Source organism: Procambarus clarkii, chromosome 86 (assembly GCF_040958095.1).
Source record: "Procambarus clarkii isolate CNS0578487 chromosome 86, FALCON_Pclarkii_2.0, whole genome shotgun sequence".
NCBI classification, from domain to species: domain Eukaryota; kingdom Metazoa; phylum Arthropoda; class Malacostraca; order Decapoda; family Cambaridae; genus Procambarus; species Procambarus clarkii.
In genome coordinates this window covers 20,648,928-20,662,664 of record NC_091235.1, presented here as the reverse complement: position 1 = coordinate 20,662,664, position 13,737 = coordinate 20,648,928, and the positions used below count along the sequence as shown (strand labels likewise).

General features: G+C 40.5%; 1 long non-coding RNA gene across 2 annotated transcripts in view; it reads right to left on the bottom strand.

Annotated features, from left to right (window-relative positions):
- Positions 1–13,737, bottom strand: part of LOC123768135 (uncharacterized) — a 130,584-nt gene that overhangs the window by 95,033 nt on the left and 21,814 nt on the right. Inside the window, exon 3 of one of the 2 annotated variants that reach the window (XR_006774052.2) lies at positions 8,829–8,860. The exons of the other annotated variant lie outside the window; for it this stretch is intronic. This is a non-coding gene — a long non-coding RNA (uncharacterized lncRNA). The remainder of the gene's footprint in view (positions 1–8,828; positions 8,861–13,737) is intronic. 2 annotated transcript variants of the gene reach the window in all.

The window sequence follows — 13,737 nt, the reverse complement described above, 5'->3', positions numbered from 1 at the left end:
AGTAGGAGAAAATTCTGTTAAAGTGCCAGATTTTCGAAAAGCTGATTTTAATAGCCTAAGAAATTTTTTGGGTCAAATTGATTGGAAAGGCTTGGGTATGGGGTGTGGGCCGGTCTTGGAGCGAGACATGAACCCAGCGATAGGTGACTTAAATGGGGATTTCGATGTGGATTCAATATATAACTTATTTAAGAATATTCTAAACAAAGCACAGGAACGTAGTATACCATACAAATTGAATAGATCGTATACTAATGACCCAAAGTGGATAACAAAGAATTTGAAGAACCTTATAGGTAAAAAGAGAGCTTGGTACAAAAGGATTAAAAATGGGGAGGTCACTTTAGAACAGGAATTCGTACAACTGGTTAGAAATGTTAAAAAAGAGATAAGGAAAGCAAAAAGAAACTATGAAGTTCGCATAGCAGGGCAAGCAAAGACAAATCCTAAAGGTTTTTTTCAGTTATATCGTACTAAGACTAGGGAAAGGATAGGTCCATTAAAAACTGAGACAGGTCAAATAACAGATAGTGATGAAGAGATGAGTAGTATTTTTAATAAATATTTTGTATCTGTATTTACTAAAGAGGAACTTAACAATATGCCTTCAGCCGAACAAGTCTATGTGGGTGGGGACGAGGACAGGTTGACGAGTTTAGCAGTTACCAGGGAGGATGTTCTTAAACAAATAGTAAAACTCAAACCAAACAAATCCCCAGGGCCGGATGAAGTGTTTGCTAGGGTGCTTAAAGAATGCAAAGAGGAGCTTTGTGACCCACTGTCAACCATATTTAATAAATCAATAGAGTCAGGCAGAGTGCCAGAGTTTTGGAAAGTTGCTAATGTGATACCAGTTTTTAAGAAAGGAGATAGATCACTTGCGTCTAACTATCGACCAATTAGCCTAACGTCTATTGTGGGAAAGTTACTCGAATCTATAATAGCAAATAAAATTCGTCTTCATCTTGAAAAACATAAATTAATAATTGAGTCGCAACATGGTTTTATAAATGGCCGTTCATGTTTAACAAATTTGTTATCTTTTTATTCTAGCATTGTTGAGGCAGTTGATAGTGGTAAGGATTGCGATGTTGTATACCTTGACTTTAGCAAAGCTTTTGATACAGTGCCACATGAAAGACTGATTAAAAAAATAGAGTCTCATGGTATTGGGGGTGCTATATTAAGCTGGATTAGGGCATGGCTATACCAAAGGAAACAGAGAGTTAGTATAAATGGAATCAAGTCAGAGTGGGAAAATGTTGTAAGTGGAGTGCCTCAAGGCTCTGTCCTGGGACCTCTGTTGTTTATAATATATATAAATGATTTAGATTCAGGTTTGAGTAGCAACATTTGCAAATTTGCCGATGATACGAAAATCGGTAGGGAAATTAATTCGGAGGAGGACTCACTATCACTTCAAGTTGATCTAGATAGGGTTTTGAAATGGTCAAAGGATTGGCAGATGCAGTTTAATGCTGATAAATGTAAAGTTCTGAGGTTAGGTAATGATGATAGAGTTACAAGATATGAGCTAGATGGTGTTGTGATTGCGAAGTCGGATTGCGAAAGGGATCTGGGAGTTATGATTAGCAAGAATTTAAAACAAAAGGATCAATGCATAAATGTTCGTAATAAGGCAAATCGGACACTTGGATTTATTAATCGCAGCGTTAGTAACAAGACACCTGGTGTGGTTCTCAAGCTATATCTTGCTCTAGTTAGGCCCCATTTAGATTATGCAGTTCAGTTTTGGTCGCCATATTATAGAATGGATATAAATTCACTTGAACGTGTCCAGCGTAGGATGACTAAGTTAATTCCCCAAATTAGAAATCTTTCATATGAAGAAAGATTAACAAAGCTTAAGTTGCATTCACTGGAAAGGCGAAGAGTTAGGGGTGACATGATAGAGGTTTACAAGTGGATGAATGGACATAACCGGGGGGATATTAATAGGGTATTAAAAGTATCAACACAGGACAGAACACGAAACAATGGATATAAATTGGATAAGTTTAGATTTAGGAAAGACTTGGGTAAATACTGGTTCAGTAACAGGGTTGTTGATTTGTGGAACCAATTGCCGCGTAACATTGTGGAGGTGGGGTCCCTCGATTGTTTCAAGCACGGGTTGGACAAGTATATGAGTGGGATTGGGTGGTTATAGAATAGGAGCTGCCTCGTATGGGCCAATAGGCCTTCTGCAGTTACCTTTGTTCTTATGTTCTTATGTTTTCCTTTTTACATTTGCAACTCTCCACAACTTCTGAACTTTGCTCGACTAATTATTTATTTGATATAAAGTCAAAGGATCACTTAGCTCATCTTTACATTCTTTTAGGGTTTTGGCAAAGATTTCACCCAGTTCTGGGGACTTGTTTATCATTAACTTTTCTGTTTAATAACTTCCTGGAAACGACTAAATGATTCAACTTGCCCTCCTCACACCTACATGGATTTGATCAGATGATGGCAAAATATCAAGTTCTTCTCCAGCAAATACAGAGAGATTGAATTTTCCTAGCTGACTGGTGGAGCACACTGTACTCACCTAATTGTGCTTGCTGGGGTTGAGCTCTGGCTCGGTACTGTGTACAACAAAGTCGGTACAAGGTACTATAAGAACAAAGGTAACTGCAGAAGGCCTATTGGCCCATACGAGGCAGCTCCTATTCTATAACCACCCAATCCCACTCATATACTTGTCCAACCCGTGCTTGAAACAATCGAGGGACCCCACCTCCACAATGTTACGCGGCAATTGGTTCCACAAATCAACAACCCTGTTACTGAACCAGTATTTACCCAAGTCTTTCCTAAATCTAAACTTATCCAATTTATATCCATTGTTTCGTGTTCTGTCCTGTGTTGATACTTTTAATACCCTATTAATATCCCCCCGGTTATGTCCATTCATCCACTTGTAAACCTCTATCATGTCACCCCTAACTCTTCGCCTTTCCAGTGAATGCAACTTAAGCTTTGTTAATCTTTCTTCATATGAAAGATTTCTAATTTGGGGAATTAACTTAGTCATCCTACGCTGGACACGTTCAAGTGAATTTATATCCATTCTATAATATGGCGACCAAAACTGAACTGCATAATCTAAATGGGGCCTAACTAGAGCAAGATATAGCTTGAGAACCACACCAGGTGTCTTGTTACTAACGCTGCGATTAATAAATCCAAGTGTCCGATTTGCCTTATTACGAACATTTATGCATTGATCCTTTTGTTTTAAATTCTTACTAATCATAACTCCCAGATCCCTTTCGCAATCCGACTTCGCAATCACAACACCATCTAAGAACATAAGAACATAAGAACAAAGGTAACTGCAGAAGGCCTATTGGCCCATACGAGGCAGCTCCTATTCTATAACCACCCAATCCCACTCATATACTTGTCCAACCCGCGCTTGAAACAATCGAGGGACCCCACCTCCACCACGTTACGCGGCAATTGGTTCCACAAATCTACAACCCTGTTACTGAACCAGTATTTACCCAAGTCTTTCCTAAATCTAAACTTATCCAATTTATACCCATTGTTTCGTGTTCTGTCCTGTGTTGATACTTTTAATACCCTATTAATATCCCCCTTGTTATGTCCATTCACCCACTTGTAAACCTCTATCATGTCGCCCCTAACTCTTCGCCTTTCCAGTGAATGCAACTTAAGCTTTGTTAATCTTTCTTCATATGAAAGATTTCTAATTTGGGGAATTAACTTAGTCATCCTACGCTGGACACGTTCAAGTGAATTTATATCCATTCTATAATATGGCGACCAAAACTGAACTGCATAATCTAAATGGGGCCTAACTAGAGCAAGATATAGCTTGAGAACCACACCAGGTGTCTTGTTACTAACGCTGCGATTAATAAATCCAAGTGTCCGATTTGCCTTATTACGAACATTTATGCATTGATCCTTTTGTTTTAAATTCTTACTAATCATAACACCCAGATCCCTTTCGCAATCCGACTTCGCAATCACAACACCATCTAGCTCGTATCTTGTAACTCTATCATCATTACCTAACCTCAGAACTTTACATTTATCAGCATTAAACTGCATCTGCCAATCCTTTGACCATTTCAAAACCCTATCTAGATCAACTTGAAGTGATAGTGAGTCCTCCTCCGAATTAATTTCCCTACCGATTTTCGTATCATCGGCAAATTTGCAAATGTTGCTACTCAAACCTGAATCTAAATCATTTATATATATTATAAACAACAGAGGTCCCAGGACAGAGCCTTGAGGCACTCCACTTACAACATTTTCCCACTCTGACTTGATTCCATTTATACTAACTCTCTGTTTCCTTTGGTATAGCCATGCCCTAATCCAGCTTAATATAGCACCCCCAATACCATGAGACTCTATTTTTTTAATCAGTCTTTCATGTGGCACTGTATCAAAAGCTTTGCTAAAGTCAAGGTATACAACATCGCAATCCTTACCACTATCAACTGCCTCAACAATGCTAGAATAAAAAGATAACAAATTTGTTAAACATGAACGGCCATTTATAAAACCATGTTGCGACTCAATTATTAATTTATGTTTTTCAAGATGAAGACGAATTTTATTTGCTATTATAGATTCGAGTAACTTTCCCACAATAGACGTTAGGCTAATTGGTCGATAGTTAGACGCAAGTGATCTATCTCCTTTCTTAAAAACTGGTATCACATTAGCAACTTTCCAAAACTCTGGCACTCTGCTTGACTCTATTGATTTATTAAATATGGTTGACAGTGGGTCACAAAGCTCCTCTTTGCATTCTTTAAGCACCCTAGCAAACACTTCATCCGGCCCTGGGGATTTGTTTGGTTTGAGTTTTACTATTTGTTTAAGAACATCCTCCCTGGTAACTGCTAAACTCGTCAACCTGTCCTCGTCCCCACCCACATAGACTTGTTCGGCTGAAGGCATATTGTTAAGTTCCTCTTTAGTAAATACAGATACAAAATATTTATTAAAAATACTACTCATCTCTTCATCACTATCTGTTATTTGACCTGTCTCAGTTTTTAATGGACCTATCCTTTCCCTAGTCTTAGTACGATATAACTGAAAAAACCCTTTAGGATTTGTCTTTGCTTGCCCTGCTATGCGAACTTCATAGTTTCTTTTTGCTTTCCTTATCTCTTTTTTAACATTTCTAACCAGTTGTACGAATTCCTGTTCTAAAGTGACCTCCCCATGAATTGTTGCATTGTTGAGGCAGTTGATAGTGGTAAGGATTGCCACTATCAACTTGAGTTGCTACTCAAACCTGAATCTAGCTCGTATCTTGTAACTCTATCATCATTACCTAACCTCAGAACTTTACATTTATCAGCATTAAACTGCATCTGCCAATCCTTTGACCATTTCAAAACCCTATCTAGATCAACTTGAAGTGATAGTGAGTCCTCCTCCGAATTAATTTCCCTACCGATTTTCGTATCATCGGCAAATTTGCAAATGTTGCTACTCAAACCTGAATCTAAATCATTTATATATATTATAAACAACAGAGGTCCCAGGACAGAGCCTTGAGGCACTCCACTTACAACATTTTCCCACTCTGACTTGATTCCATTTATACTAACTCTCTGTTTCCTTTGGTATAGCCATGCCCTAATCCAGCTTAATATAGCACCCCCAATACCATGAGACTCTATTTTTTTAATCAGTCTTTCATGTGGCACTGTATCAAAAGCTTTGCTAAAGTCAAGGTATACAACATCGCAATCCTTACCACTATCAACTGCCTCAACAATGCTAGAATAAAAAGATAACAAATTTGTTAAACATGAACGGCCATTTATAAAACCATGTTGCGACTCAATTATTAATTTATGTTTTTCAAGATGAAGACGAATTTTATTTGCTATTATAGATTCGAGTAACTTTCCCACAATAGACGTTAGGCTAATTGGTCGATAGTTAGACGCAAGTGATCTATCTCCTTTCTTAAAAACTGGTATCACATTAGCAACTTTCCAAAACTTTGGCACTCTGCCTGACTCTATTGATTTATTAAATATGGTTGACAGTGGGTCACAAAGCTCCTCTTTGCATTCTTTAAGCACCCTAGCAAACACTTCATCCGGCCCTGGGGATTTGTTTGGTTTGAGTTTTACTATTTGTTTAAGAACATCCTCCCTGGTAACTGCTTTGTTGTACTGTGTACAACAAAGTCGGTACAAGGTACTGTGTACAACAACGGTCGCTACTGTGTACAACAAGGCTTGGATGTACCTTGATGGGGTTCTGGGCGTTCTTCTACTCCCCAAGCTCGGCCCGGGACCAGGCTTGACTTGTGAAAGCTTGATCCAGCAAGCTGTTGCTTGAAGCGGCCCGCAGACCCAAGTATCCACTACAGTCCGGTTGGTCCGGCACGTCTTGAAGAGGAAAGTGGATAGATTTCTTCAAGGAAACGTCCATTTTTGTTCCGGCAATATTTCTTACAGTCGCTAGGAAGATACTGAACATCTTTCCTCAATCTTTGACGGCTTTGGTTACATTTATTAAACAGTTTACAAGCATGAAAACTTGCCAATCAACTGTTGCTATTGTTATAAACAGCCTCCTGGTGCTTCAGAGCTCATTAACTGTTTAATAATTGTAAACAAAGCCGCCAAAGATTGAGAAAAGATGGACAGGTTCGTAAGCGCTTGCGTAAGTGCTTTCGTGAATCTGGCCCCAAGGAGAAGAAGTGTTTCAGCGGACACTGCATGACTCCCTGGAAGTGTAAGTGCATATTGCCGGAGTACGATCATGGGATCTGCTTCGAGGGAAGCCTGCCCTCTCCCTCGTGTGAAGGACGACAGTCCGTCACTGTCGCACTTCACTTGTGAAGGCTCACCCGTCACCACGTGCAGTGACAACACCTCCCTACTACATCGGGCATGTGGTTGGGCATGTGGTTGGGCATGTGCGGACCGGCTGCCACACCACCTGAGGACCACCTGCCTGTGCTGGTATGTGTGTGTGTGTGTGTGTGTGTGTGTGTGTGTGTGTGTGTGTGTGTGTGTGTGTGTGTGTGTGTGTGTGTGTGTGTGTGTGTGTGTGTGTGTGAACAAGGCATTTCTTATTATTGTCTTTCTATGCGTAGTTCTGTGCGATCTGCCAGTCATTATCGGCTATATCCATCTCCTGCGACAGGTGAAGGCTCACAGGGACCAGACAGATGTACACACACACACACACACACACACACACACACACACACACACACACACACACACACACACACACACACACACACACACAGCTCAGTTGAGAGGCGGGACCAAAGAGCCAGAGCTCAACCCCCGTAAACACAACCAGGTGAGTACAACTAGGTGAGTACACACACACACACACACACACACACACACACACACACACACATACACACACACACACACACACACACACACACACACACACACACACACACACATACACACACACACACACACACACAGTAGTGGAAAAATGGAATGTATTTAAGGAACAGGTTGTGGCAGCAATTACTATTCATAATTTTAAAACCAGGTATGATAGGGAAATAAGACCGGAGTCATTGCTGTAAACATCCTATGCTCGAAAGGCGGGATCCAAGAGTCAATGCTCGATCCTGCAGACACAAATACGTGAGTACAAATAGGTGAATACACACACACACATATTTAGCTAACACCTGCTATGTTTTGTTCACTGACCCATTGCCAATATTTGCATATTATTATTATTATCTGTCTCAGTGACAGTATTTTGACTCACATGTTATTATCCGACCATCCTAGTTAGCTCATGTGCCCCAGTTTTAAATACCGGCAGTGATTAATAAGCCTAATTAGTCGAGTGGTTGTTTAGACAAGTGTTAAGTGAGGTTTTGTTCTCAAGAGAAATGTTACCGATCAGTTGGACGTTCAATGTCTGAGGCGATTTAGCTTTGACCAACGCGAATTTCGAGTAATTAAGCCCCATGTGTACTAGCAAATAAGTTTTTGAATAATGTTAATTATTACTTTTGTGTTTCTTTGAAACCACTTCAGATATTTCTACTCATCTCTTGTGTCTCCAAGACGTATACGAGCCTATTAAGTCACAATCTATAAATTGTGATGAGAATCTTGTCCTTTTTGCATTAATGGATTCTCGCGACCAAAGTTAAGCTTGAGCAGGTATAGCCTCCTACCTGAGCCAGACCATCCACAGAGAGGTCCAGCTTGGCAAGGTCCACCCAGGTCTTGGACCCGGTGTTGAGGTAGTTGCATCTTGACAGCAATTAGCGAGTCGTCTGCCATATGCAACGTTGCACCCAAGTGCAGTCTGGCAAATATAATCTCCCACGAAGTACCTATTTAGAATGTCACTCATTTCTTGATCACATTAAATTGGCCAAACTCATTTTTTCAAAGGACCCGTTTTCTTCAAGGTCTTTGTTTGGTGTACTTGGAAGAACCCTTTGGGGGTTTGTTTTTACCTGGAGTATACCTGGAGAGGGTTTCGACAGTTCTACTACTCTCCGAGCCCGGCCTGAGGCCAGGAATATGCACTTAATAAACTTCATAAATTTCCTTTTGATTTTCTAATATATTTTTAACCGTTCTTGGTGGTATGATAAACTGTTGTTCTGGATACCTATCCAAAAAGATCTCCGTTTTAGGCCTAAATCCGCGCTCCATTATCGACGCGGTCACAGAATTTTATCTTAATATAGAAACTTAAAACAATGTGCAGGAGTTCAATTACTTTGTGCCATTGACTTTGTTACATTGTACCATACCATTACTTTGTACATTGAACAAGATATTTATCAAGGTAGAACTTACCTTTTTTCCCCATAGTTCGACATCCTCCTTACCTGCATGGAACAAAATAATTAGGTCAATATATCATAAGCACCAAAAATTCGTGTTAACTGAATTGGATATATATTTTGTTAATGTGAAATATGTACCTGAAAAATGTAAGTTTTACTGGAATAGAATAAGTTTTACTTACAAGAATAAAATATATATCCTAAGCTTTGTATTTGCATTTCTTTAGATCGTCTAATTTCATATACTCAAATTCATAAAAATGTTTCATAGGTGTCCATTTTACTTGAATAGGCCTCAATCAGTATCCAACCCACTTAGGCCTATTGATCATCATGATCATCATATATCATGATCATCATATATTGATCACGATCATATTTGATCATCTTTTATCCTGTGTCATTTCTTATTAGCAATGATTGATCAGGACACAATACCTAGATTGTGTTCAGAGCTCAATGAGTGTTCTGACGTCAGTGGATTGTCGGTGTGAATTAAGGAACCACTGATGTTATCTTAAGGTTATCTTGAGATGATTTCGGGGCTTTAGTGTCCCCGCGGCCCGGTCCTCGACCAGGCCTCCACCCCCAGGAAGCAGCCCGTGACAGCTGACTAACACCCAGGTACCTATTTTACTGCTAGGTAACAGGGGGATAGGGTGACAGAAACTCTGCCCATTGTTTCTCACCGGCGCCCGGGATCGAACCCGGGACCACAGGATCACGTATCCAGTGTGCTGTCCGCTCGGCCGACCGGCTCCCCTGATATAGGTCGTCCTTAACAGCTGGTGCTGAGGACTGCGTGGGGGGGGGGGGACCAATAGCCCCCCAACCACAACAGCTGCAATGTTTACACGGAACAGCTGTTCGTGTGACGTCATTACAAATGCTCTTGCAGAATCACTATCGATGATTAAATGTTATCATCTCTAATTATTTTAATCATTACTACTAATTTTAATAAAAATTTTACTAATACTAATATAAAATACTAATTTTATACTAATTTTATAATACTGCAATACTAATTGTAATAAAAATAATAATACAAAATTATATATATATATTGCCAATTTATAAAGCAAATTTATTCAGCATTGATTATATGTGATTTACTACATTCTTCCAAAATCTAGTAAACTATCATTCCAAATCGTACTACTATTAATTTATATATTAAACATTAAAAGTTTCTACATCACCAAATGTTTTGGGCAACACAAAACCCATATATAATATTAGTAATATATTTCACTACTCTTATCCTTCTGAAACAAGAACTCTCTTTATTAATTGATGTGTCAAATTTGGTTTAAGAAACTATCAACACCAAAATGACCACTACCACTATCACTACCACCACTACCACTATCACCACTACCACTATCACTATCACCACTACCACTATCACTACCACCACTACCACTATCACTATCACTACCACCACCACCACTATCACTACCACTATCACTACCACTATCACTATCACCACTATCACTAGCACTACCACCACCACCACTATCACTACCACCACCACCACTATCACTACCACCACTACCACTATCACTACCACTATCACCACTACCACTATCACTACCACCACTACCACTATCACTACCACTATCACTATCACCACTACCACTACCACCACTACCACTATCACTACCACCACCACCACTATCACTACCACCACTACCACTATCACTACTACTATCACTATCACCACTACCACTATCACTACCACCACTACCACTACCACCACTACCACTATCACCACTATCACTATCACCACTACCACTATCACTACCACCACTACCACTATCACTATCACTATCACCACTATCACTATCACCACTACCACTATCACTATCACCACTACCACTATCACCACTACCACTATCACTACCACCACTACCACTATCACTACCACCACCACCACTATCACTACCACCAACACCACTATCACTACCACCACTACCACTATCACTACCACTATCACTATCACCACTACCACTATCACTACCACCACTACCACTATCACTATCACCACTACCACTATCACTACCACCACTACCACTATCACCACTACCACTATCACTATCACTATCACTACCACCACTACCACTATCACTATCACCACTACCATCCAGGTTTATATATACACGAGTTTGTTGACCAGACCACACACTAGAAGTTGAAGGGACGACGACGTTTCTTCAGCCACGTTATTGTGACTCATCTCCTACACGAATTTATTATCCAGTAGACTAATACCATAAATACCTCGTCTGTACTCTGGTCTTAGGGGTACAGAGTAACCCTAAGACTACTCTGGTCTTAGGGGTACAGAGTAACCCTAAGACTACTCTGGTCTTAGGGGTACAGAGTAACCCTAAGACTACTCTGGTCTTAGGGGTACAGAGTAACCCTAAGACTACTCTGGTCTTAGGGGTACAGAGTAACCCTAAGACTACTCTGGTCTTAGGGGTACAGAGTAACCCTAAGACTACTCTGGTCTTAGGGGTACAGAGTAACCCTAAGACTACTCTGGTCTTAGGGGTACAGAGTAACCCTAAGACTAACTACTCTGGGCTTTTCCTGACTAACGGCAATTAGTGGCAATTTCCCTGACTAATGTGGACATATCAAGGAAAAAAATAGAAGGAAAATGCGATGTTAAAGCTTTGTTTACAAGACACTGTGATGAAAATGTAAACGCCTGAAATCTTCAGTATCTTCACATTTTCTATGACGCTCAAAACCTTTTTATATCCAAACCAAGTAAAAAATTAAAATGTAAGAACCGCAAAATACAACACGGAATATAATTAATATGTTCATATTTGTCAGCAGATGCTAATTTCAATTTAATCACTTCGAACAGGAATAATATTTAAGCCACTCGGTCTACCCTATGCTTTGCGGACATAGCTAATCAATATGATTGGATGTATTGTCTAGTGGCACAGACACAGCACCGCTCCTGTGCCAGGTAAGTTCACTACGGGCTCACCATAGCCCGTGCTACTTGCCCCGCTCCTGTGCCAGGTAAGTCCACTATGGGCTCACCATAGCCCGTGCTACTTGCCCCGCTCCTGTGCCAGGTAAGTCCACTATGGGCTCACCATAGCCCGTGCTACTTGCCCCGCTCCTGTGCCAGGTAAGTCCACTATGGGCTCACCATAGCCCGAGCTACTTGCCCCGCTCCTGTGACAGGTAAGTCCACTACGGGCTCACCATAGCCCGTGCTACTTGGAACTTATTGCGAGTTGCTGAATCTATAACAACAACAAACGTCTAGTGGAAGTGGTTCTTCCTAAAGGTCATAGTCTAGTGGAAAGATAGATAGTCTCATCTCAAGATAGTTTTTTTTTCTACCACAGACGTGGCAAGATTGTGGAAGTCTTGTCTACTGGGGAATGACTGGCCTCATAACATTCCATAACAACATAACCACAATTCAAGTACAGTGGGTTTGTACTTTCTAAACAAAAGCAAACCAAAAAAGTACGAGCTTTTTACAGATGCTTGAATACTTGAAAAAAATCCTATGTCAACGAGCATTATCAAAAGGAAGCACCAAGCCAGGAACACTACGTAGCGCCATCTGTTGGCGCTAAATATCACTCGGGATGCCAATGCAAGAACAAAGGACATAAGACAAGCGACATCAAATGTATCGGGTTCACCAAGTATATAATCGAGGACCAAGTGACCCGGAGAGAAAAAACAGGAACGCAAGATACACGATCATCCTGAAAATCGCGACATTCTACAAAGAGGTGCACGACTTGTAAGTGGGACAATTCAGTTCAGAAAATCAAAGAGCAGTTCGTTGTTCCATTAAATGAGTATGTGGCCGATACTCAGCCTAGCCAGAGCCATTTCCTACCTTCTATTACATGCGGTATAGGAGGAAAGTCAAGGACACAAACCACATTTAAGAGCATGTAGTTTGTGATCTGTAACGCCAGACCAACAAACACCCTTGCTCATCGTTGCAGATTGCAGAATGAATGACGGGGTAAACCTCTAAATAAGGAATCCCTTATAGACAGTCGAATTTTGTTGGTTCCCAGTCTAAAATATATATATAAATGTTACCATGATTGAACTTGCGGACACCGCCACTAAGGAAACCATTTATACTTGTCCCAGAGACTTATAAAATGGTCAAGCATGAATGATCTACAAGGTAATGCTATATATATTAGGCTGGGAACCAGGAAAATTCGACTGTCTTTAATCTGCTCGTGATGACAAACAGCCAGAATTGGATTTCGACAACCACAGGATGCAAAGGGTTAAATTACTCAACCATGAGAGCACTGCGCAGCCAACTGTACTGACAAAGGAAAACTGATGCCTAAAAAAAAGCAGCAGATGATAAACATATAAAATTGCGAAAAGTTCCGCCGTGAAGATAAGAGCCTCTGGGGCTCTTATCCCCCAGAGGCTGAGATAAGCGCATATAGGATTGATCAAGTCAAACAACGGAGTAGCCAACATAGTCGACACACTTGGACCCATCTGTTAACACAACAATGGAGTGTATGTAAAAGGGAAAATGTTCAAGGAAAAGGCATTTCATGACAGTAGGAAAGATGGGGCTATAAGCCTTCTGGGCCTTACAAAACTTCCCAAGTTTTCTGGCTTGGGATTATCATCCTACAAAGAGGTGCACGACTTGTAAGTGGGACAATTCAGTTCAGAAAACCATCTACGAAGTATCCCACCAGGCAAGGAAACAATATGGAGATATTGCAAACGTGAACCAACAGGGAATCTGGCAACCTAGGCATCATTGCAGGAAAAGGACAGCGGTGAGAAGGTACAGTGCCCTCCTGAGGGTGAATAGTGAATGAACAACACAAGTGGGAGTGGGAATGTTGCAAGGACTGTGCGACGTAGCAAAGACA